At 44.5% G+C, this 26,944-nt stretch overlaps 1 protein-coding gene across 8 annotated transcripts in view; it reads right to left on the minus strand.

Moving 5' to 3' along the window:
- The window catches only part of FBXL19 (F-box and leucine rich repeat protein 19), a 664,561-nt gene that overhangs the window by 309,660 nt on the left and 327,957 nt on the right, over positions 1-26,944 (minus strand). The window lies entirely within an intron of this gene.

Genomic DNA, 26,944 nt, shown 5'->3' on the forward strand with positions numbered 1-26,944 from the left:
CTGATTGTACATGTGTGTAATAGTTGTAATTGTGATTTTACATAACTAGTAGTGTATTGAGCTTAATGCTTTCATGTGTTTGATAGATAGCTGGGTTCAAAATGTGCAATCGGCACTAGCCATTGCCTAATGACAATTGCCTCCTGGCAAGTAAAAAATAGTATGCTGTGTGCATTTTTAGAAATGAGATGGCGAGTGACTGTTTATGATTGGCTAGTAGCTTGAAACTTGATAGGTTTACCCCAGTGGATAGTATACTTTTGTACTCACCTGTGTGGACATCTGATCCTTAACAGACTTTGGTGTGAAGTACTGTTAACAAGTACAATCTCCCGAGTCTAAGCCTAACTGCTCAGGCGCTTTATTTATATACAAGAGGAACAATGCACTTTTGATCACAAGAGCATACAATAGATAAGAAATCAGGCTTGACGGGAAGCAGTGAGCTTCTTACAATGGGGTGAATTTGAGGGACATTCTGAACAGGTTGTTTAGGGGAGTTAATGGAACAGTCACCGGGGACAACACATAAGTGGACATACATGGATTACGGAGAACCAACATCGGACATTTCTAAGTGCAGGTAGGCGGTACAGCACAGCTGTGCTCAAGACGTGACCTTGATGGATGAAATCCTAGAGTGGAGGCAGAGGACGTGAGGGACAGATGCAGGTTAGAAGTGAGGGAAATATTTTAGCTAGCAGGAAGTTCAGGAGGTAGGTTAATCGGGTAACTTGGAGGCGAGGAGGTAAGTTTTTAGTTTGGTTTTGCACAAATCTGTGTAGAGTTTCTCGGATTTCGGGGGGGAGAGAATTCCATGCAAGTGGGGCAAGAAGAGAGAAAAAGCAGAAGCAAGAAGCAGCACAGGAAGGGCAAGGAGCCGAGCCACAAGGGTAGTCGAGGAGGCAGAGTGGAGATTACAAGAAGGCTTGTAGAGGAGGACAGATACAGTGGTGCCTTACCATGGATAGATTTGTGAACCAGGAGAAGAAATTTAAATCTGGCCCCATTTTTCATGGTCAGCCATCCAGTCTGGTGATGGTGTGAAGTGAAGGAGTTCAAAAAGAGTCTGGGTAGCAAAGTTAATGATCTTGTCAAGAGGACAGGAAGCATAGTTGGGGAGACCAAAGAGGATGCTGACACAGTAGTCCAGTTTAAAGAAGACATGGGTTGTTAAGAGATGCTTGGCGGTGTTGAAAGGAAGGAGGTGCCTGATTTTCCTAATATTTAGGAGGTTGTGGTGGGCTGCTGCTGCAGTTTTGGAGATTAAAGTAGAGAAGGTCTGAGAAGCGTCATAGATGATGCAGAGGTTTCTAGCTGAAGAAGAGTAGGGGAGCGTATCAGGTGGCAACTGGACAGGCAGAGGAAAAGATGAGAGAAAGCTTTTGGCCGGAAAGAAGAGCACCTCTGTTCTGGTAGAGTTTATCAGAGAGTGCAAAGCCATTCAATGTTTAATGGCAGAGAGATGGTTGGAAATTTTGATAGAGAGATGAGAGGCAAGTTTAGGAAAAGGGATGATGATTTGGGTGTTGTCCACAAAGATTTGTATGAGAACCTACAGGAGGAGATTAGTGCCCCAAGAGCAGAGGTGTAGCATGTAAAGCAAAGCAGACGCAAGACAGAGCCTTGTGGAACACCAACAGTTAGAGGAGTGAGTTGAAAGGTGGTGTTGCTCCAGGAGACAAAATTGGCAAGGTAGGATTCAATCCAGGCAAGGGCTTGAGCGTGAATCCCAAGAAGACAGAGTATTAAGGAGATCAGAGTGATCTACCCTCTACCTTTTAGAGCTTGGTTAAAAACTTTAATGTAAACCTGTTGTACCTTTCAGTTGGCTTTTTAGAGCACCCTAGCAGAGTGGGTTCTGAACCCCCCTACCCCTTTAAGGACCTTCAAGGCCCACAGGTCTTTGTTAGGCAGAATCCTATGCAGTTCCCTTAGGGAGCACTACAGAAGATTAGGACTACAGATATATGCAATAAAGCCCCTTTGGCATCAGTTTGTACGACACAGATTTAGTTGGAAGCTGTGGCTGAGCAGTCAGACTTATCTCAAGAGGGAGATGAGCAGTATTCAGGGTTTACAAATTAGGACTACCATACTATGGAACAAGGAAACACTGACCAAAGCTTTGTATTAAAAAGTATATATATATATATATATATATATATATATATATACACACATATATATATATATATATATATATATATATATATATATCTTTTACACACTCTTAATTCCACACACAAATCACTATCATTAGAGCAAGTTAAAAGTCAAGAAAAGTATATACAACTCCCCAATTAAATTGTAGACAAGTTTGAGCAAGAGTGAAAACTGAGCAAAATGGCACAGTGTAAACCAAGCAGAAATGGCACTCTAACCATTTCCTCAGAGGGAGGGAAAGGTCAAGTTATACCGGATTAGACTCCTAAACACACCAGCAACACTTCCCAATTGGATTGTGAACAAGTTAGGCAAGGCAGTACTTTAGCATAAGCAATACTTGGGTGAAAACCGAGCAAAATGGCACTTCACAATATTTAAAGGGGGAGGAAAAGGAGGTTATACAAGTTTAGGTGCACCAACATATTTCTTGAGGAAAAGCAATCTAGAGAAGGTAGTTGTAACAGATTTAGCCAGAGCCAATAGGCCTGTGTCAGAGTCAGTGGTACAAGGCAAAAAGTGCAGGATCAAACTGTTCTAGTAGCTGCAGTCAAGTCTTTGTTTCAACGTTGAAAAAGACAGTGTTAGATGATAGGGGCGGCCGGCCCAGAAGGTAAGTAAAGGATTTAAAACACCTTTAGCAGTACCCAACGAGGCCTGGCGGAACAATGTACCTTAAAAGTGGATGAGGCTCCTGCGGTGGCGGTAGTTCTCTGCAGTTCGGGAGATCCAGCAGAGGAAGAGAGGCTCTCGTCATGGAGTAAGGTGGAGTAAGGTTCAAGTTACTGCACTGCCCAGCGATGAAGCCATCCGCGGTGATGCCAAAACGGAATAAAAGGTACTCTCCTTTAAATCGTGGTCGTGGTGGACGGGTGCCTGGCTATCCGGTCTCCGAGTGCTTGGCACTGGCGATTTGACCAAGGCAGGTCCTGGAAGGCGATTGCCGAACTGGTTGGCCCCACCAGCTCAAGGGAAGACGACTCTTGCAGGTGAAGATCTTCTCAGGTCGTTGGAGAAAAGTGGTGAGGATCTGCAGCAGGGCTTCACCGGTGGTTCAGTCGTTGCAGAGGTCTTCGGCTTCTCTCCTCTTTGGATTTCTTAGGTCCAGTGGCGACGTCTTGTCCTCCAGTCCTCAGAGCCCTGCTTTTATGCAGAAAAACCCCCATTAATACAGCCTAGCTGTCACTCATACAGCGGGGTGCTTATCCTGGCGGAATAACCCCCCCAGTCAGTCAGGGCAGTGTGCTACTTGGGTTGCCTAGGCGGTGCCTATTCGCCCTCCCACACATCCTGTCTACCCCATACTCAGTGGCGCCGAAAGGAGGGCTTCTGTGAAAAAGCCCGCCAAAAGGACGAACAAAGGATCCCCGACCTGGATTAGGATTTCAGAGAAAGACAGGAGAAAGAAATATTATCAAAGATCTGGCAATAAAACCCTACCGGAGTATAGTTAATAATAAAATAAACCGGCGGTATGTTGGAGGCTGTCAGTAAAAGTGGTAGCCTCGAACAATGAGAAAATCCCATAGGAAAATATTTGCGGTCGAATATTTATGGTAGTAACCACTGTCACCAGCCAGAAACTTTCGAGAGAGGGACTGGACAGTAGCCTCTCGAAAATGAACACCAGGGAAAAACTATTAACCCTTTCCAGTACTTCCATAGTAAGATGCGTTGTACTGGTTTTGTTCATAACTATTGACTAGTAAAGTCGATGGGGACTTCACACGCCCTGGGAGACGGTAGTCAGTCCGAGGGTATGGAGTCTATGTTTGGGGGCCACTATGACACCCCTGTGTTTCTGCACTGAGGGTGCTGTGTAACACACATGTAAAAAGATGATATCTATGAGGGTGAGAAAAACCCCAGAGACCATAAGCACAAAAATAGCCTAGAACACACATCAGCAATATGTCTAAGAGTGGGAAAAAAGAGTCACATTCTTAGCAGGAGAAAAAAAGAAATCCCTCAAATCCAGCAAAGCTGCTGGGGGACTCTATAGTTAAGGGAAATTAGCCTTTTAAGAGAAGTCTCCCTAACAGTCTTTGGTAGTCTATTACTAATCTTTGAGAAACTGCTCCAATCTGGCCAGTGATGCTATATGGACAAAAATCCCCAGGGACAGATTTGTGATTTAAAGAGCATATGTGGGACAGGCACAAACTGATGTCTCGTCTCCACTCTTAAAACTAGAGAGGCCATTTTCATTTGAAAGGTATTCGTAGCTGGTAGTAGCATGAATGGTATCCTTGGTACAGCTGGCGACAACGGTTTCATACCCAATCATATTCGTAATTGCTGGTCACGTGTTTGCAAACCCAGCATTGTGCAGGAATGTCTGCCCTCCTCTTATCGGAGAGTCTGTGCTTGGGAGAGCTTGATACATGCTATGAGCAAGTTCTTTTTGCATTTTGTAGCCAGTTCAGACTAAGGTCTAAGTTCAGAGTATATTCTTGTTGAGGGCTGGGGTCCTGCCTTAGAACTCCCAGCCAGAAAAAGGCAAGACTTCTTGAAGTCAACCATGCATATTATCTTTTCCTTTGAGCGCCAAGCCTTTAATAGTAAACCGGCAATCCTCACACTTTGTACTGCCATGCAGGGCACACAGACACTACATACACTGGTCTATCTTAGATGATATCATTGAGCACTAGGCACATCCCTTAAAACACAAAACACTCTTGCGCATGTTGGGACACAACATTTAAAAAAAAAATGGGTGAAACCAACTGAATTTTAATGACAGAATTATAGGACGCCTGACAGTATTACAATGTGACAGTTAATTGGAGTCAGAAAAATAGGCTTTGGCTCGAGGCAGGCTCCATAAACATTCGCTGCAGTCCCTTGTGTCAGAGCTACATAAAACCTGTGCAAGGCCATGGGATCTAAATGGCGCTTCTGACATAAGAGCACGAGCACTTGTTGGGATGACCCAGCTGTGTGCCGTGGGAATTGGTATTTAAGAAGACATTGCACCGCTCAATGTATTTCATCCGCATGCTATAGTTTCTTGTAAAGAACCCGACTATAAATACATAGGAAAGAACATGTTGGGGGGGCGGGATGGAGAGCATTCAACTAAGCATTTTTTTGATTTAAACAAAGCCAAAAAACACAATCCTTCCTCAATTAACCTAGAAGGGGGATTTGCACAATCGTGTGTGTTGACTTTTTATGTAACATTAATTTATAGTCCACATTATAGAGGTCCTTAACCTCTTGCGTTAAGCTCTTAAAATTTCCAATAGTATGAAACAGTAGAGGAGAACTACCTTGAAGCGACATCTGCGCTGGCCACAAAGGAATGAGGACAGCATCTCTACAACAAGTCAATCATGTTAGACTCATTAAAAAACCGCAACGGTCTTCATAAGGAATTCAAATTGACAAAGTTGCTTCAAAAACCAAAATGCTGCCACTATGAAAATTAGAGAACCAAAAATGCTTTGGACCTAAACTCTGTAGGAAGAATCAGAAAGCAACAGATGGATAAATACTTTCGAACCATGGAGGATTCCAAAATATGTGCAATGTCCATTTGTTACTATTTATGTAGCCCAAAATCACAATAGATTTGTAATCTTACACAAATTATTGAATGCTCATTCTCACAATAGAAAACGAGTGTAATTTATAATGACCTGTTAAGTCACTCTTTTAGGAGTCTTGCAAGGAGTATCAGTTGAGGAACGGTAAGCAAGCTATCTTAACCACACGTGTAAATGGGTCTGGTGCTGCTGTGCAGACCTGACTGGTGCCATGCCCCAGTGCAGGGAGATAAGACAGGCAAGCACTGTCGCCTGGGGTATGGAGAACAGCCTACGGCAGGGACACACCCTACCTTGCAACAGCAAACATCCGCTGTCAGTCCTAGTAACAAGCGCACAATGAACTCCCCTGGTATTGAAAGCCCTCGTGCAGTCAGGATGTAGCATGATCTGCCTCAGGAGGGCAGTCACTGCTTTGAGCCAGTGGCATCCACCATGAGGTTTTCAAAGACTACGAAGGGGCTACTTTAGCGCAAAAACATTCAAGTTGGAATATAGAAATTAAAAAGCATATTGGATATCATTGTGCTGAGTGTCTCTTCGGACTGTACACGGTTTAAACAATTAAACCAGACGACAACTCCACGCAAAATCTAGGATCAATGAATTCTATAATAATCCAGGTTTCCCTTGCTGGTCAATGGTTGTGCACATGGATACCAAAGAGTGATATGGGTGACAAAGCCATGAGCCGACAGGTCAAAAACACCAGCTGACAGCATGCCTTCCAGGATCCAAAGAGACTGTCCAGGGAAAGGGGTTGGCAACAAACTTGGTCCCATTAAGCCATATTAAAAAAAAAAGCAAGATCCTTCTTTGAGACTAAACATCTACGCCACACCTCAGCAGTCCTTACTCTGGCTCAATCATCTTCATCAAGCATCCGCTTTACAGTTAGTGTACATCATGATTTAGATTGTACACACTCTCGAATCACACGATATTTAAACAAGTGAGGCACAGTGTTTGATTTAATCCTGGCTTGGTTAGGCAGAGTCTCAGTACCTTGAAACAGTGGTATGAAGCACAACTGGTATAATCAGTAATAATGCATAGAGGAAGTTTCCAGAGCGGATCAAACATAGCAGTCTTGATTTATGCATTCACTTTCAGAACCAGACCTTCAGACATCAAAACACCAACTTAGATGGCTAAGAACAACACACAATTGATTTGCACAGCACACAAACGTCCCTATACCCAGGCCACTTGCTTTACCATTCCAGAGTAGTGTTAGGGAAAGAAATGTTTCTCTGAAACAGAGCAAGCTTCTCTAATCGTGATCTCCTTGCTACCAATAATTTGGGCTTCTGGCCTGGTTGCAGCATGCAGACTCTGCCCTGTGGTAGATAGATGCATTACACCCTGCTGCTGGATGATTCCAATAATATTCTGGATGTGGAGGGTTCTTTGGAAGCGCCTCCAGTTATGTGAACAGTATTTGGAAAACTTGATAACCTGAATCAGCATCAGCTTCTCCCCCCACTGATTGCAGTGGGCACCAGTAAGAAAGAAAAGAGCCTTTGCACGTTACAATCCCCGTCGGAGTGCCAGATCTGGTACAGCTGAGATAGCCAATATCCGCTGCAAACTATGGTGTACCAGTATGCACATAACTAAGCCCACCTCCGGGCATCCTGTATTAAAGAGCAGAAGCAAAGCCACTTAGGTTTTCAAATGATGCATGCTCAACTATACCTTAGACGAGTTTCTGATTTAACATAACACAAAATGAAGGCTACCATTGGCTTAGTGGGTGCCACCATAATAGACACTCATACTCTGGCCAATTCATTGAAAATTCTGGCCTTTTTAATTAATTCCTTTCTATCCAAATATTCTTTCCTTAAAATATCTAATTTCCTGCAAGGGATGTTCGATTGCAAGTGAATGCAGTTTCTCACAATTACTGATTTTTAAATGTACCATTGATCGAATTCCAATAGCCAACCCTTTCCCCCCATTATAGCTTCACTCCTGCCAGACTACGACCAGGCATGTGTGAAAAGGTAGGTGGATTTGATCATTTCACACTCTTAAGAGATGCTATGAGCACCGACACGTGGTTGTTGTGCCACTGGCATGTGGCAAACAAAAACATTTTACAGCTGAACAAGAGTTACAAGTCACAAGGTAAACCGAGCCATGCTGTTTCTAAAATCAAGATACTAATACAGGCCTTGTCAAGCAATGCAGTTTTAATTTGTATTCCCTTCTACTGAACATCATAACTAATCTGAAATGCCTACGCTATGGTTTTTTGTTTTGGTTGTTTTGTTATAACTAATCTGAAATGCCGACGCTTTGGTAATCACTGAAAGTGTGTAATCGCAGTAGGTTCTTTAAAGTCAATGCAGTATGTGCAGTTTAATGGCTTTTCGATATGCTCCATTCTCGATAGCTTGAAAGGTTTCTATGTTTTCCGTTTCTTTTTGAAGGATGTCGATCAGTGCTTTTTCACACTTCTGCATAGACATCGAAATTTACACAAAAAAACACTGAAAGCAGTTTAGGCAAGGATCACAATAACACGTCCAAACAAATTATAAACCGAGCCATTTACCAAGGCAACTTCTAAACCGCCAATACTTTAAATGAGATCTGCTGTACTATAGTCCACAAATAAGCATGCCTTCACACAATTAGCACCAATTCCATTGTTGTTACAGCTGACAAGCGCCATCTGCTTCATGGCCCTCGAAAAGGTTCACATGGTCTACGTCTTACATCAAGGCACACCCGCCCCATACACGTAAGCAATCCGCCGAGTAAAAACAAGATATATGTGACATTACTTTACATATAAGAAAGCCATGCTGAGTAAAAAGCCACATTTTATGGCTAGGATCACAAATACAGAAAACCCTTAATAAAGTAACCTCTTACAGATGAGAGCAAATGAATAAACACCATTCCCACAAGAATTATACTAAAATCAAGTGTTCTCTTCTTTCTGCACTACATCTTTCTTGATGTTCCTTTGCTCCCACAACAGTGAAGTATTATGAAAGTAATGTGTATATTGTGAGGAATCTGGCGCGTCCTCACTTCTTTCCCCAATGTATCCTCCTCTCAGGTGGCCAGGGAAAGGCTGAACCTACCGGATCCTGACCTTGGGGGTGGATATGCGAGGGGTGACTACCTGGATGGAGGAGACTTGGGGAGTGGAGGTGAGACACCCTTGGACAAGACACGGTATCCCACATTTCCCTTTCATAAGGAGTCTGATATCCCCCAGGCCTTTATAGGCTATTGCCAATCCCTTCCCAATGTGCTCAGCAAAACAAACCCCCATAAACATCAATTTGGTACTGGGACGAGGAAGCGACAAACCAGAAACATATATCCTCCTTTCATTGACAAACACGCTTATACACACTAGTTTGGTACTGGGATGAGGAGAAGCAAGCAAGAGCAATGTGGAACTCCCAAACCAGCAGTGAGCGGTCTAGTTCTTGCTGGACCAATCAGCCTGGCAGGAGGTTTAAAAACAGGAAGAACAGAAAAAAAATGTAGTTAGCTCAGGAGACAGCCGTTGAGTCCGCTGGGGAAGCAGTTCAGGAGACTACTGTTGGAGAGCAGACCTCTCCTGGAAGGCAGCCTGGCAGACGGCGGGCTCGAGAACCCCGGGATGATGCAGTGTGTATGCAGCAGGAAGCGAGACTGAAAGAAGCTGGAGGCCTGCGGTGGATTACAGAGGAAGCTGACGTGACCAGGCGAAGCTTCCGTGTGAGGCCTGGGCTGCGAGAGAAGCATCTGGGGCAGGAGCAAAGCCACAGAGAATCACTGAGACTGAGCGAGGCACTGAACGAGAGAGTGAGCTCGGGGCAGCAGGAAGCCTCGCAAAAGCGCTGATTGGTGTGGTGAGTCAACCATTGAAGAGGGGGCACCGAGGCAGCAGGCCAACAGGACAGACCTGTGAAAACTAATGAATGCCAAGTTGAGTGAAAAGCAAACACGTTTGAATACCGATTTAAATGAAAGCAAGCATCTTTGAAGATTGAGCTGAATTGGAGCAAATATGGATACTGATCTGAATGAAAGCAGTTGTATGAAATCACACTACTTCAAGTAACTGTTATTTGAGCGAACAAGCATTGGCCAGAGCCATATGCATCAAGTGAATGGTGACAAACTGAGCTATGGTAAAGCATCATGAGGATGAGAAATGGAAATAAATAAATCACCACTGTAGAGCTAAATCAGTGGCAACATGCATACCAAGGAAAAGAGGCAGATCAGGTGCGTCAGTTGCGTGACCTGTGATGGGTGGACCGTGTGGTCCGACAACTGTACCTAGACAGAGTACACCTACTCATGGAAAAGCCACTTAAAATCCCTGCAAAGAAGCGTGCGATTGAACCTAAATGAAATATTGTGTAAACTGAAACTAAAGAAGAATGAGCTGTGAAACTGGTGAAAGATAACCAAATCAGAAGAGCTGGGGCGTATTCTCAGGAATTATGTTTTGAAGAAGTTAAAAGACTTGCAAGCTTCTGGAGGGGAGCCCCTTTGCATTGTACCTATCTTGAAGCTTGGGGAAGGGAACACCTTGGCCTTATGAACTATTTTGAACATTGGAGAAGAAAGTCCTTGATAAACCAAAAGCTGGAAGAAGCTCTGAACATTTATTTGAACACTTCCGGTTTTGACAACTACATCCCTGCACATTGTATAAAATAGATGTGAGGGCAACCATAGGTTTTGGACACAGAAGTTTAACTTTTGACTTCCTGACAGACTAGTATCATTTAGGTAGGGAAATCCCACCCCAGCATAGCGCAAGTTAGGCCTTCCACCAACCATTATTGTGTTGAATAAAGGTTTATAGCCCCAAACTTTACTTCAGTTCTCCGTCTACTTCACGATGCTTTCACAACATATAAGAGTTCCTGTGTAATAGCTCTTCAAAGAACAGGCTCTCTCCCAGGGAACAAAGGCAGAGCATATGAACACAAATCCAATTCCTCAAATTGCTTCTATTGCAATAGGTGCATGCAGCCACTTATATCAGATAATCAAAAGAACACTTCCTAACCAATATTATCGAAGGACACCGATTAACATATTTCAGATGCACCCGTGTCTAACCAGTCCCCATCTCTGGACACTGCAAGACCACTGCAACTACATCTAGGATGAAAGTGTGTCGTGGGGAGCCAAGAAACTAACAAGACAATCAATGGAAACACTGCAGACAGAACCTTTTAGTTCGCTTAAGTCTTTCACCAATCCTACCAAACCACTCCAATGACATGGTTAATAAAAGTTTTAAAAACTCCACTGTTCAGCAGAAACTGTGCAATCTTTGCAATCATCCATGTTGCAGACTCCTGAAGATCGTCATCAAGGATTTCACTGCAAAACGAATGATTGCTAGAAAACGTTTTATGGTGATAAAAAAAGCAATACTATTCCAAGTGGCGATGTGCATAACAAAGCTCAGAGTAAGTGTCATGATCCTAAATACACAACTGTCAGCCCAAGAGAAATCTCGCACAGATGCCCAACTATCAAAGATGGAACTGTCTATTTTGATGTAGAGGACATCGTCACATAGACTAGCTTCAAGGAGCAAAATAAATCTGCTGGACAACCATCTTTGTTTGGGGAAATAAGCCCCGCTGAAAGTCAGGTTTAAAATTAAGGGGACTTTAGATAACATGATTTGGAAGGGTTTCTTTTAAAGTTGACAATAAAATGTGTGAATTTCAGAGCGTGTTTAAATACATATGCTGTGGAATGCCGGAAGACGACGGTTATTCTTTCTGTGCTTTAAACAGTGTTTGGAACAGCGAGCCTGCGAGGGGGGGGGGGACAAAAGAGTGCCCTGTGCAGAATGCAGAGAAAGCTTTAATGGAGCTAGCACAGGCTTTACTATTGCCAGCGTCACCAGTTGGACCTGGGGCCCATTGGCCGGTTGATTTGCCAGAGAAGAGGAAGCCTCAAGACCAAGGTACAAGTATGATTAAAATCTAAAAATATTTCTCCTGAGAGGGGGTAGAGGTTTGGGGGAGCGGTAGGGGGGGGAGAAACCGTGGCTCCCATTGACAAAGGGCATAGGGGTCTGGCCCTTGCTAATCAGGAGTCTTATTTGGATGCAGCATCAATTCATGCCGTCCCAGGGGGCTTATCAGAATCCGGTTTGCATACACCTCATATTTGAGGACTGAGTCTGCAAGAGAGGAGGCGTTCTCCCCTTACCCGGTCAGACATGAGCAAAGGGAATTTTCATCTCTGCTTAGACAACATTCAAGAGAAAGAAATCTCCAGCAATGTCTAGTTTGCTTTAAATTGTGCTTTATCAGGGTTTGTTAAATTATATGAAAATGTAACACTCAAGATGGCGGCACATACAGTTTTGTTGGTATCGATTAAAGAAAAGCTTGAAGGTCTTCCTTTAAAATTGGATGGGAAGCTTATTAATATGAATGAAGATCAGGTAGAGGCGATTGTCCTTGACTCGCAGGCTAAAGATCCTAGGCTCCATGAGAATTTCACCGATTTGCTAGAAATTAAAGTAAATGATCCACTGCTTTGTATGACACATGAGGAATTATTGAGGGTAGTGGAGTCAGAACTTTCAGGAAAAAATGGGAACGGTCTCTAGCTGTTAATACACAGGCCCCTGGAAACAGTCCCCATAAAAGAGAGGGTAAAGGGCAAAGTAAGAAAAACTGAAATTGGAAGGGTAAAACGAAGCAGGTGAAATCATCTTCTAAATTCCTCAGGAATTGGAAGGTGTGGGATGAGGCTACGGTGGAATGTTTGTTTGTTTGTTTGTTTATTTTATTTATATAGCGCAAACCAGGCCCTGAGGCAACCGGGCGCATATCTTGGCAGAAGGTTACAGGTAAAACATATCATCACATTGGTATCAACAGATTGCGAACAACATATACAATATATACAATATAAAGATATACAGATTATACAATTGACGTTACCAAATACAGTTGACGTTACAAAACAGGGCAACAAGCGGCACAAAGGTGCCAGGGTAGAGCAAAGCTAAGTCGCAGCTAGCCCGTCAGGGTCAGAGGGCAGTTGTTAATGAGAAGTAACTAGCCAGAGCTTGGCTTTGTGTTTGAATAGGTTAAGTGATGGTAAGGATCTGATGGTAAGTGGTACCGTGTTCCAAAGCTTGGCTGCCAGGACAGGGAAGCTAGCACCCCCAGCTGTATGAAGCTTGAATCTGGGGATTTCGAGACCGTGGGACTGTGCGGATCTGAGTACTCGCGTTGGAATATGTTGAGTGAATCGAGAGGCTAGATATGAGGGGGCCTGGTGGTTAACACATTTGTATGTAAGGGTGAGTGCTTTCAGTGAAATCCTTTGGGCGACTGAGAGCCAGTTGAGGTTCTTTCTGGTTTCTGAGATGTGGGCAGATCGGGGGATATTGAGAGCCGCTCTAATGGCGTTGTTCTGGGTAGTCTGTAATTTGTTAAGGTTACTCTGGTTAGTGCCTTGGTACAGTGCATTACAATAGTCCAGTTTGGACATGACCAAGGTCCTGGCCAAGGTGATGCAATTCTGGGCGGTAAGGAATGGGCGACAGGATGAGATCAATTTGCAGGTGTAGGCAGATGCAGCAGCCACTGCATTGGTTTGTCGGGTGAGATTCAAGGAGGCATCCAGGTAAATACCCAAAGTTTTGGTGTCTTTAGATACTTTAATTAGATTGCCGTCAATGTTAAAGGAGCCGAAGAGGGGACTTAGTTTGTTAAGTCTCTGTTGCGTGCCTAGGATGAGAAGCTCAGTCTTGTCATCATTGAGGCACAACTCGTGCTGGGCCATCCAAGCTTGAATGACAAGGTAAATGTCATTGAGGGCTTTGGAGTCAACAATGTAGTCACCAGTAATAGGTATGAGTATCTGGGTGTCATCGGCATAGTTCGTGTAGGTGACGCCCAGATAGTCAAGCACATCAAATAGTGGTTTGGTGAAGACATTATAGAGAGTAGGGGAGACACAGGACCCTTGCGGGACTCCACACGGGACTGGTGTAGGGTCGGCCGATGCGGTAGGTGAGAAAACTCTCATGTGCCTGTTGTCGAGGAATGACCTGATCCAGTTGGATGCATTGTCAGAGAAGTGTACACAGTTTGCCCCAATATTCACTTAAAGGAAGGGTGGCAAGAAGACCAAATATACCACTTTACAAGCTGAAGAGGGGCCTGTTGTTGAAGTTGAAAGTTTTTCTGACATTCCATTGTGTAGTACGGCATCAGTGAGTTGTCAGACCCCTTCAGTTGGGTTACAGCCTAGCTCTGCTACGGATGCTCCCTTGAATTACATTGTGCCATCAGAGCAAATAAATCTGATGAATGATTATGTGGAAGGGCAGGGGCCAGTTACTATATCGAATTGGAGGTCTACTCATACATCTGGTAGCGAGAGTCCTGTAATTGCGGGCCCGAGTATTGGTATTGGGGAGGGGGGGGGGATCATGCACTGCTGTGAACATAGAGAATAGGGAGAGATTAAGTCTAAAAGAGTGGCCAGTAACGGGACAAACTACCATATAGTGTCCCAAGAGGCACTGCCGGAGTCCCAAGGAGCCATTTACAAGTGCCACTGGAGAGTGCCACTAAACACACATTAAGCAGCCCAACGAGGGAAGCCTGCAGAACAAAGTGGAGTGGGCAAAAATCTCATCACTTTTGAAAAATCCTGTCAAATACTATGAATGGAGGGAATCCGGGCCTTTGGGGTTGTTAGGTTAAGATATTATACCAGATTATGGTCAATCGAGAAAGTCTTGTGTTTCACAGTGGAATATTAATCAAGAGGGCCTCATGTCTGATATGATTATCTGTAAGATAGAACAAGGGGTGCAAAACAAACGTTTTGTTTGCTAATAGTAACTTTGGAACGGCTAATGTATATTGGTCATGGGTTTCTTGCGTCTTAAATTAACCTCAGCCTAGTAGTGTTGGGGGGGGGGCACACAATGGGGCACATCCACCTTAAAACTTGTGAGCTGGAATTCCCATGTCTACACACAATTCTGCTGCAATCCTGAAATAAGAAATCAATTAAGACAACAGGTCACTATTCTAATCTGAGAATCTTGGTTATTGCAGCCATGGGTAATTGACAGCTATGTGGCTTTTTGAGCAGCTAGCAGAAAAAGGCTCTGCCTTTTCTGCTAGCTGCTCAAAAAGCCACACAAGGTCGGCCTTTTGGTGGCATTGTAAGAGCAATTAGGTTCACTGTTGGTATGACAGCTAAAAGCGTAAATGTGATATAGGGTGCCTTGTGTGTCATAGTGGAATTCTAACTCGATTTTTCGCTTGAAAGAATCTGGATAGTGAATATTTATTGGCACAAGGGGATTTTGACTTTGGATTTATTCTTGGAGCAATTATATGGGGCATTTTGTGACTGAAAGGCTGCCCCCGATCATGGAGATAGAATGATGGTGGGTGATTTGAATTCCTACTGCTCTGAAAACATCTAATGTCTTATTTGGAGGCAATTGCATGAGGTCTAGTGAAGACATCAGCAATGGAAGCAAGTGTTCCGCCTTCGCAAATATCTTTAATCTTCGGCAATTAAATGGTAATTTAACGGGGGACATGCCTATGAGGTTTACCTGGAATAGGGGTACTTCTTTTTCAGTCCTCCATTACATTTTTGTCACTGAAACCGTTTCTGTAAATGTATTATTTAAATGTGTGTACAACTCAGCTCAGTGATCATAGTTTGCCATCTAGCCAATTTGAAGTTAAACGTAAATCAAACAGATTGGGGGGAGGCACCATGGGCCTTCTCGTGAAAGCCTTAGTTAAATGGAGCGCAAATAAAATGCAAAAATGTACCGGTGACCTGCGATAGGATTGCGACTCCACCAATGAATCATAGAAGTGAAATACATTTAACTAGACTCCCATGACAGGCTTCTCAGAACCATTTAATCTGGAGTTGGATCTAGAATACATTGTATAGCAATGCCCAGGAAAATAAAGACCACAAACTAACATGCTTGCCACGGCCCTTCATCCAACATTTGATCTCTGGCTTCTCTCCTAACTTCCAATGTTATGCTGACAACATGCAACTCTCCTTCAAGCTTCCCTACTCTGCCACCTCCTCTCTATTCCAGACTGTCTGCTATTCAGGCATGGTGCACTGCCAACCATCTATGCCCTCATGCCAGTAAGACCGATCTCCTTCTCATCGGGATGCCAGCTTCCACCTTCCCACCTACACTCTGGAAGACCTTCATGGGCCTCTTCTTCTCCCCATCCTGTGAGGCAAATAACCTTGTCTCCTCTCTCCTCTACTTACGTCACAGACCTTGCCACGAAGGCCCACTTTCAGCTTCACCTCCTCAGAGGCATTCTCCCTTTCCTCACCTTCCCCCCAGAAACTCAATTTCTCTAGAGCTCTGGTCCTCTCGAGGCTGGACTACTGCAACAGCCTCTTCCTCAACCTACCTAACCCATCCCTTCGCCCCCTTCAACTAATCCAGAATAGAACTGCAAGACTTATCCTTGGCTTCAAGCCCAGGGACCGCATCTCTCCAGCCCTAAAATCTCTCCACTGGCTCCCGGTTGCTGCGAGGATCAAGTTCAAAACCCTCTGCATCATCCACAAGCAAATCTGCTGCCATTGGACCCCGCTACATCCAACTCTCTCTCCCTAAATAACTCCCTGCTAGAACCCTTTGGTCTTCGATCTCAAACTCTCTGCAGATCAGATGCTTCTCCAAGTAGAGAGTGGGGGCTTGGAGGTAGATGTCTCTCCTCTGCAGGTGCCTCCCTCTGGAATGGCCTCCCTGCCCCACAGACTTCAGCCAGATCGGCTTACGTTCCGGAAGCTTTTCAAGGCCCTCCTGGTCTCTTCCTCCTTCCCTCTCCCCCTCCGCTGCTAATGTCCCCACCTGCCTCTTGACTAGCTGCCTGGTTACTTCAAAACTCTTACAGGGAACCAGGCCTTTCCTGCCGGTCTACCCCGGCACATTATCTCCTCTGACCCCCACCCCCAATCCCAACCTGCACTTGCTCTTTTGGGCTGACTCCCGCAGCAGGAGCATGGTTGGGCATGGTCCCCCGAGCCCTTCCATCCTTGCTTACTCGCACTTAACATGTGGGTCTTCTGCCCCTGCACTCTCTTCCCCCTGTGCTCTGTCCAACTGGCCTCCCTGGCACTCGCTTAGTCCTCTGGCACACCCCCAACCCTTCCATTTCCCCTCACTGCACTTGCACGATCTGAATGTCACATGGGCTAGTTGGACTGTTTTTGTTTTGCCATTCCTGTCCACACACCCCGCCACCCTGGTTTGCTGTGCCTTGAAATACATTGTGTATAGGCGCATTATGAGTGCTAAGTTTCAGAATTCCTTAATGAAACAAACCCGGAATAGGTACTAAACCAAAGGTTGTTCATAAGCATACCTTTGACTACCTAGTTCAGGAAAAAAATAAAGCTCTCAGGAAGAAGATCAGAGAGCTAAAAAGAAAAATAAATGATAGTAATTAGTTGGATACAATAATCTTAATAAATTAATAAAAAGAGTGAAACAAGTCTATCGGAATTTGATCAGAAACTATGGCAGTCTTTACTCCAGCATTATAGTGAAATCTTGCTGGAGATTATGATTAGGAAATAGGATACTCATTTTTGAAAATGAATCAGGGTGACAAACAAATCCAGTATCGGAGGAGAGTTGGGCAATTTATTTTGAAGAACTATATAGGGGGCCCTGTGATAGTTGGGATTTCCTTTTAAAATCGTGGGAAACAGAATGGCATGTTGATTTGAAACTAGAAGACATTGTGAGGGTCATTCGCAAGGCTAGCACTTTACGAGCAGCCGGCCCCAACCTGCTCACCAATGTGCTATTTAAGACAGACAGAATTATGGGCATCTATCTTGAATTTTCTGTTTAAGCAGATTATTGCAGTGTAAGATTCCTGTGAGCTGGGACACCGCACACTTTATACCAATTTATGAACGGGGTTGCTGTTTGGAGCCCAGGAGTTACAGGCCCATCAGCATTTTAGATGGCGATAGTAAAATGTTTGTGCATTAGTTTAAAAGGATCTGGTAAGGTGGGCATCTTCAACAGACAGGATAACTAAGTATCGGACTGGTTTTCGGCCCTTAGTGAGTACTAATTTAAATGGGTTTATAATTCATCGCTTACAAATTTTAACATGGGAGTCGAAGGTTAATGGGAACATCTATGTGGCCTCTATAGATCTGAGTGCAGCCTTCTATTTAATAGACAGGAACCTATTAAAGTCTAAACTGGCGTGCTGGGGTATACTGGATGGACAGCCGAATGTCATAATTGGACTACATCACAGTTCAAATATACAGGTTTGATTAAACCAACAGGGTGCCAGGTCACGGAAGATCTAAGCAGGGTTGAATTTTGGTGCCTTGCCCCTTTAAATGTGTCCGATATTGGGTACTGTTTGGAGTTATGGGGAAGGAAAGCAGTTAAAATTCTAATCATAGGTTTGTCCTGGCTCGCATACACAGATTATTTTCTGCTCATGGATAATACCCCAATTGGCCTCCAAAGGCTTCTAAACACCTTTTAGAATTATATTTAGACTATCCCATGGAAAGATCCTCCCCTCCCTGCATACTGACTAAACACTCTACCACCCCCCATGTATGTCTATTCCTCTCACCCAAGTTATACCAGTGCTGTGATACCTCTGGGTCTGGGCGCAGTAAAAAAAAAAATGAAATAAATAAAAATAAGTAATTATGCGAGTATTAATCATCTAAAAGATAAATATATCAAAGAATGACATTTTGATAATTAAGGCTTCACAGAAATTAGTGAAGCATACCTGGTACCTAAATAAAATTAAATTGTAGAGTATAGATTCCCTTGTATGTTTGGGTTTTCCTATAACCAGGAAATTAAATAAAGCCTTCACATGGAAGCATCTGCAGGACAAAATGGATGCTTTGGCTGCCCAGATGTGTGAAGTAAATAAGTTGGGAAAGTTTACACCAAAGTCTGTGGTTAACTACTTTGAGCCGAAGGCCATCACAAAAATTATTCATGGTGCCGAGTTAATTCAGCCCTCTATATTTGAGTATTATGGGAAACTTGAGGCCAGGCTGTGGCGCTGTGTTCTAAAACTGCCTAAGTGTGTTCTGGGCACTATTAAGTGCTACAAGCTAGGGACTAGATCCTTTCTGGTGGTGGCATGCAGTGGCCCTTACCAAACATTATCTGGTGTAATTTAGGCAGCAGGCTTATTTTAGGAGACTCTCCCACGACACAGATCAGCATAATATCATACATTACTAACCGTAATCATTTTTCTGATGCTTGTATCTGCTTAGATTAATATGCTATGCATAGGCCGACCTCTAGTGGTAGTCGCAGAGTATTACATGATTTGTTTTCTAAACTAAAAAAGGGACGTTGACTGGGCAGGTTAGTAACACTATGCCTAGCAAGAAGTCTACTGTACACATGGTCCTTCACACGTCGAGGTCCCTCAGATTGTTTTGTTTCTGACATGAGGTTGCATGAAGTGTAGCATAAGTACAGAAATAGGTAAGCAGATAAAGGGAGAGAAACATTTATGCACCTTCGACTCTAGGAGGGCGCATGTAAATCTGAGCAGATACAAGCATCATAAATACGATTACAGTGAGTAATGTATGCCTTCTGAGGCTTGTGGATCTGCTTAGATCACATGCTATGCATAGATTAGCAAGCAGTACCTGGAGAAGAGGGTGGGTTGTGAAAAGGTACAGCAGAAAATAGATGTTTTAGTACCACTGGTCCCACCTGTGAATCTGCTTTAGAGTGTGTGTCAATTCAGTAAAGCTGAGTAAATGTATGTATGGGGCTCCAAGTAGCTGCCTTGCAAATAGCAAGTATCTCCAGTACTTCTTGTAGAGTGAGCTCTTGGTGTAAAAGGTAAAGTATTTTTTGATAGCGAGTAGCAAAGCTGTATGCAGTTGACTATCCCTCTGGAGATAGCGTTCTTTGAAATACGATCACCTTCCCTGTTGTGTGCTATGGAAACAACGAGTTGGTCTGTTTTCCTTAGAGGTTTGGTTTTGTTTATGTAGTACAAAACTGCCCTCCTTACATCTAAGGTATGGAGGCTTCTTTCAGCGGAGTTTGATGCTTTTTGGAAAAGGGTAGGTAGTTCAATGGACTAGTTAACATGGAACTTGGATATGAATTTAGTTTAAAACTTAGTGTGTGTTCTAAGAACCACCTAGTCTTTTTGGATGATAATGGAAGGGGCTTCTACTGAGAGTGCCTGTAGTTAGCCGACTCGTCTTATAGAGGTAATAGCTACTAGAAAGGCAGTCTTGTAGGTTAAATAGTTTAGGCTGGCTGTGTACATTGGCTCAAAGGGAGGACTCGTGAGCTTTGTGAGGACAACGTTGAGGTCTCATCGTGGTGGAAGATTTGAAATGTGAGGGCATAGTCTTTTTACTCCTTCCAATAATGCTTTCATAACTAGTACCTTCCACCATGACACTTTGTTTTGGGACGTAGATAGAGCCGGTAAGTGTAATTTGATGGAATTAAATACTAAATCCGAGTCTAGTAGGTAAAGCATATAGTAAAGAATGTTAGTGAACATTCAATTGGATTTATGTTTATGTTTTGTGATCTGCACCGAATGACACATCTTATCCACTTGTTAAAGTAGCAGTTTTTAGTGTTGGGTTTCCTGCTTCTTTGAGGATATTCATACACCTTTGTGGAAGATTTAAGTGCCCAAACTCTGACTTCAGGAGCCAAGTTCATAGTTTGAAGGCATGGATGGAAGGTTGTCCCCTTGTGCTGTGACAGCATGTTGAAGGGGCACGGAAGTTTGATTGGTTTGCACATTGCTAGTTTGATTAGGTTTGGAAACCATGGTTGCTGTGGCAACATTGGAGCAATTAGGATTAGAGTGACTTGTTTCTGGTACATCTTGCGCACTATCTTGTTGAGTGGTGTCGGTGGAAAAGCGTAGGCAAATTTCCCTGACCAAATCATCTACAGGGCGTTCCCCTTGGACCCTGGTTGAGGAAATCTGGATGCAAAGTCTGGGAACTGTGCATTTAGATTTGTTGTAGACAAATCTAGAGGCGGATGCCACCATAGTGTGAAGATATCTTTTAGAATAGCCCTGTGAATTTGCCACTCGTGTTCCTTAGGCAGTAGAGAACTTCTGCTTGGAGTGTCTGCTAGAGCATTGAGGTCCCCTGAAAAGTGTTGAGTATTGAATTGATATTTTATTTCTATCCCACTCATACACAAGTGTTTCAGAGCGCGACAAGGCAAGGGAGGGGAACAGGCGAGAACAAAACAACGATCATTAAGAACGTGCAAGTGCATGGGGGAGGGGGAAGGGAAAAGTGCAAGGAAGGGGGAGAAGTGGAAAGTGCAGAGCAAAAGGAAAACAGAATAAATAATAAATAAATAAAAGCAACAAAAGTGGTAGTGCAGCCAGCAAGTGGCAAGTGCTGAGTTTAATAAGTGCAGGAAGAAAATGGGGGGGCTGTATGGGTAGAGATACAGACCCCAGTGCAAGGGGTGGCCCGGAGGTAGTGCGCGAGATTGGCAGGGTGAGCAGGAACCTGGGCCCGGAGGACAGAGGGTGGGCAGGTGCACAGTGCCAGGAGAGAACAGATCAGCAGGGGAGAAGGGGGGGGGGGCAAAGGCAGAAGCATAGAGGAAGGTCTTGAGGTGCTTTCGGAACCGGAGATGGTTCTCCTCAAGTTTTAGAGTGGCAGGGAGGCTGTTCCAGAGGGAGGCCCCAGCCAAAGACAGATCTACCCCCAGCTAGTTTCTTTGAAAGATGACTGACCCTGAGGGTGTTAGAGGTAGAGGAGCGAAGAGCTCGAGAGGGGAGGTATTTGCGGAGGGATAGCTGAAGGTATTTTGGACCCAGGCCACAGAAAGCCTTGTGGACAATGCATAAGGTTTTTAATTTAATCCTTGCATCCACTGGGAGCCAGTGGAGAGATTTTAGAGCAGGAGAGATACGATCCCAGGGCTTGAGGCCGAGGATAGGTCTTGCAGTCCTGTTCTGGATGAGTTGCAGAGGGCAGAGAGTAGAGGCAGGTAGGTTTAGAAAGAGGCGGTTACAATAGTCCAACCTAGAGAGTACCATAGCTTGGGAGATGGTGAGCTTCTGGGGGAAGGAGAGGAAGGGCAGAGTACCTCTGAAGATGTGCAGTAGGAGAAGTTTGACTTTTTAGAGACAGAGATGTGGGCAGAGAAGGAAAGTGTGGAATCAAAGATGACCCTGAGGTTCTTGGCCTCGCAGGTCGGGGTAGGAGGGCTAAGGGAGGCCAGCCAGAGAGTGAGGGGAAAGGATGGAGAAGGTGTGCCCTTAAGGAGGATCTCAGTCTTGCTGGCATTCAGACAAAGATCATTGGCGGAAAACCAATCTTGAATGGCAGTAAGGCAATCGGAGATGAGAGAGGGAGAAGGAGTGACCGAGGGCAGCCTGAAAATAAGTTGTGCCGTCAGCGTAGCACTGGAGATTTGAGCAGAAAATGGCAATGCAGTGGGCGAGAGTTTCCAGGTATTGGTTGAAAAGCCAGGGCGAGAAGTTAGACCTCTGTGGAACACTACAGGTAGAGAGGGAGATAGATTATAGGACAGCCAGGTCAATCAGAGAGGAGAGAGGTCAGCCATGCCTCCTGATCGGTGATACCCAGGTTATCACGGAGACTGTTGAGCAGGATGGTACAGTTAACCATGTCAAAAGGCAGGAGAGAGATCGAGTAGGATGAGGACAGATGGAATGTTAGAGTTAAAGTTGGAGAGCAGCTTTTCACGGATGTTCAGGAGAGAAGTTTCCGTGCTTCTGGCAGCTCTGAAACCAGACTGGTGGTCATGGAGGCAGTCAACAGAATTGGAATGAAGGTCAAGCTGGGAGATGGCTAGCTTTTCCAGGAGTTTGCCCATAAAGGGAGTAATAGAAATTGGGCGATAGTTAGCCGGACAGAAAGGCTCAGCTGTGGGTTTCTTGAGAAGAGGATGCACAAGGGAGTGCTTCAGAGGGGAGGGAAAGGATCCTGAGGCAAAGGAGTGGTTGCAAAAATCAGCAAGGGCCGGAGTGAGGGTGTCAATGTGGTCCTTGATGGTTTTAGAGGAACAGGAATTAACCCGTTTTGACAAGGCTTTCATAGATCGGACTTGTCTAGCAACCTCATCGGGGGGAAAAAAAAGAAAAGAACGAGAAGGTGTGTGGGGGGTTGGCTGAGGGAGGTTCAGCAAGCACAGATGGAGAGGGGAGGGGACGGGGAGGAGAGGGTTTTTGAGATAAAGGGAGAGGCAACAGCATTGCAAAGAGCTTGGTAGGCAACAGGAGGGGAAGAGACTGCAGCAGGGTTGGCCAGCTCCTTGCAGATTTTAAAGAGTTCGGCCGAATCGTTAGATGCCGCCGAGACACGGGCTTGAATGTGGACTCTCTTCTTGGTGAGAACAGAGTTGGTATTGCCTTTGGACCAGGCGACAGGCCAGTTTGTCAGAGAATGAACAAGAAGCCCACCATTTGCTCTCAGGAACATGTTCCACTTGGGATAACCTGGACAGACAGAGGGTGTGTCCCTCCATTTGTTTAGATAAAACATGGCAGTGGTGCTGCCTGTGAGGACTTGCACTGTTTGACCTACTAGATGTTGCTGGAAAGCTTGCAGTGACTTGAGTACTGCTAGGAGTTCTAGAAAGTGAATGTGGTTCTGGGCTATAGTTTGTGTCCACATGCTTTGTGTTGTGTGATGAGGTAATGGGCTCCCCGCCCTGAGTGAGGTGTCCGTTATCAGAATGGCTTGTACTGGTGGATTGCGAAAGGGGTTTCCTTTTAGCAAGTTGTCTTTGGACCACCAGCGGAAAGGTTGCACCAAGGTTAGCAAAACAACCACTAGATCATCCCAATGACCGCTTATCAGAGACCATTGTTTTGCTAACCACTCCTGCATTGGGCACATGCGCAGCCAGACGTGGGAAACCAGGAAGATGCATGAGGCCATCATCCCAAGCAGGTGCGCTGCCTTGCACACGGTTATCTGGCGACCGGCTAGATAATGAGGTACTTGAAAACATGTTTTATACTCTTGTTTGAGGGGAAGACTAGCTCTTGGAGTCTTTATGATTGCTCCTAGAAATTGTTTCACCTGACTGGAGACGATACTTGACTCTTTCTAGTCAGAGAACCCCAATTGGAACAGATTGATTGTTCTTTGGGTGTTGGGTTTGCATATTTGTGGTGTCTCCCCTGTCATTAGCCAGTCGTCCAGATAAGAGTTCACTGGGATCGATTCTCTGCATAGGTGCACCGCCACCACTGCTAATACACCTTTGTGAACACGCTTGGAGATGAGGCTATGCCAAAGGGGAGTTCCTTGAATTGGTAATGTTCTCTTGCTATTTGGAAGCGCAGATACTTTCTCTGCGCTGGAAACATTGAAATATGGAAGTTTCAACTTTCAAATCCAATGTGGTCATGAAATCCCCGTTTTAAGAGAGGGATTACCCCGTGCAGTGTTTTCATGCAAAACATCTGTGGTTTGACATGTGTGTTCGCTGGGCGGAAGTCTAGTACAGGGTGCATAGTTAAGTCTTTCTTTGGCACAAGGAGGTACGTTTAAGAGATACCCTTGTTTGCCTGGACTATTTCGATGACGTCTTTTCAGCAAGGTCTTTACTTCTAGTAGTATATGTTTTTCTTTTGACATTTTCCTGTGTCTTGGCGGATGGCTGAGTGGTTTCTGCACATGTTCTATACAGTACCCTCCTGCCATGGTGAATTGAGAGATGCAACCTCCGACTGGAGTAGCATGGGAGGTGACCCGAATCAGGGCATCATTGTTTAGAGGTAGTGGAGCCTCTAGAAGCGGAGGCCATACCTTTAATTCTGGATCTTTGGACCTCTCTTTGAAAACAGTCAGATTACTGTCCCTGTGAGTTACCACACAGTGTCGACTGGCCTCCTCGATTATAAATTGAGTGTGTTGTGGACCCTGTGCATGAAAAAATCATCTGGTGTTAAATACCCCTCTCTGGACAAAATTAGACAGTTATCATAACGATTTTAAGGTTTCATTCTTCCTTGGCACTTTTTAGTGCATCCCCAACTATTTTGCCAAACAAAGCTTTAAGTTCTATGGCCATGTTAAGGAGTGTGGCCCGCGTCTCCAGCTTGAAGCCAGATGCCTTAACCATGCATGGCGCTTGATTAAGGTGCCCTCAGCTAGAATACGGCCAGCATTGTTTGCAGCATCCAAATGATTGTTTAAAATGCAGTTCGCTCATGAAAACAATTACTAAAGGAAAATAAATTGCTGAGATTTAAGTGGCTCGGGGACGGCTTCAAGTTGCTGTTCTAGCGAGTCCCACACATGGCAACCATAACTGGCCAGAAGATTTGTATTGTTTGCGATTCTGGTCTGATAAGCAGCTGAGGATGCAACTTTCCTGCCAAAAGTGTACATCTTTTTACTCTCCTTGTCAGGAAGTGCCTCAGCGGAAGCTAGGGGTGTGCATGCCCTCTTCCTGGTTGTGGTGACGACTAGAGAGTCAGGTTTCAGTTGACCTCTGATATAAAGTGGGTCAGTTGGTGCTGGCCTGAAAATCTCAATGTGGGGGTTAACCACCCTTGTGAGGTTGGGCCTTAGTAGGCAGGGCTGGATGCACCTTTGTTCTGACTGAAGGATGGGAATGAATTGTGTTGCAGACTTCCTGTCCTCCAAAATGTCGTCCACAAAATCGTTGTCCTGTTGGACCTCTCGACCCTCTATTTTAAAGCGCTGGGTGGTTTTTAGGAGCAGCTTGTTATTTTGGAACCGATTATCTATGAGGGAATCAGCCACCAGCTGATCCGGGTTGTCTGAGGACAATGTGATGCAAATATTGGGGTCGTTATCATAGTATTGGTCCTGGTTTTGACTGTATAGGTTGCCCTGAGAACCTGGATCCTGCGAGTCTGAATAATCTACAATATATAAGTCCTGTGGGGGTCTTGAATATGTGAGGCGACAAGAGTTTGAGTAGAAGTGCTGTGTTGGGAACTGTCTAACTGTAACACCTTAGAAGGTGGTTCACCACAAGACCCCCTTTGACCCTGTGGGTTTCTAAACTCCTCTAGGTGGCGGTCCATGAAATCTACGAAACAAGAGATCCTTTTCATCACCCTGTTCAAAGCTTTCAGGTGTCCATGCAGTGGACCTTGGCAAAACAGGAGGGGCAGGGGTCTCGAAGGGGGTCTGCATTTTCTGATGTAGTGTTCATGATAAAGTGTCCTCAGATGTAGTGTAGCCACTATCCTGTGAAGGAGGCCGCTTAGAGGGCGTGTTAGTAGAAATGTGGGTGTTTTTTGATGTTTTATAAGCATATTCAGAACCTGTTCGAGTTCTTGCATTTTTGACACGTTAGAAGAGGGCATCAAAGGTTTTGCTGCTTGCCCTTCGGCATGCGAAAAGAGGCCCTTTTTGGGTCCGGTGCCTGATACAGGCCTACTCAGCATCTCTTTAGGAGATTGGTCATATAGTGAACGTGCTAAAACGGCAGAATTCAGACACGTGGAATGTAAGACTTTTCATTCTGGTCCCATTAGCACGGGCCACCAATCCTGGCTCTCTGTAGCAAATGGTCTTTGGTGGGACCCAGTCCATAAAGAATCCCTGTAAAACTAGAGCAGGAGCATAGTTTAAGGGCATGTTGGAGAAGCATATCCACATTAAGGAACACTTAGGCAGTCCTGCTCAAAAGCGGGGTCACCTGGGAAAAGAGAAGTATGCTAAATTGATAGTGTGAAACTGAAATAGAAAGCAGTTTCAAAAAGCCTACAACTATCAAAATGAAATTTGAGTTAGGGAGATTGCCAGCCAAGGTATAAATCAGAGACAAAAAAAGTTGCCTACATGCAGTTACAAGAAGGAAATATAATCAGACTTGTTGAGCCGGTCATTGTTCTGACATATCATTTGGGGTTAATCAGGAGAGCATCTGTGTACAACAAGGCAGGACTGCAGTTTACAGTCCTACCTTCAGCAACCCCCATAATGCATAGCATACATACTCTTCATGCTGTGACTGTCTACATATTCAGAATTTCACAACTGCTATTGCATATCTAAGTTTACATGGTATCAGAATGCTCAGACACGGCCAAAAGGAAACATGTCGGAACTATAGAAAATACCTAAAACAATGACAATGAGAAAATGCACAACTCTAACTGAGAAAGCAGACTCTGCACAGCTTCTTAATAGGAAAAGGA

Source organism: Ambystoma mexicanum, chromosome 3p, assembly GCF_040938575.1.
Source record: "Ambystoma mexicanum isolate Mex_15411 chromosome 3p, UKY_AmexF1_1, whole genome shotgun sequence".
Taxonomy (NCBI): Eukaryota; Metazoa; Chordata; class Amphibia; order Caudata; family Ambystomatidae; genus Ambystoma; species Ambystoma mexicanum.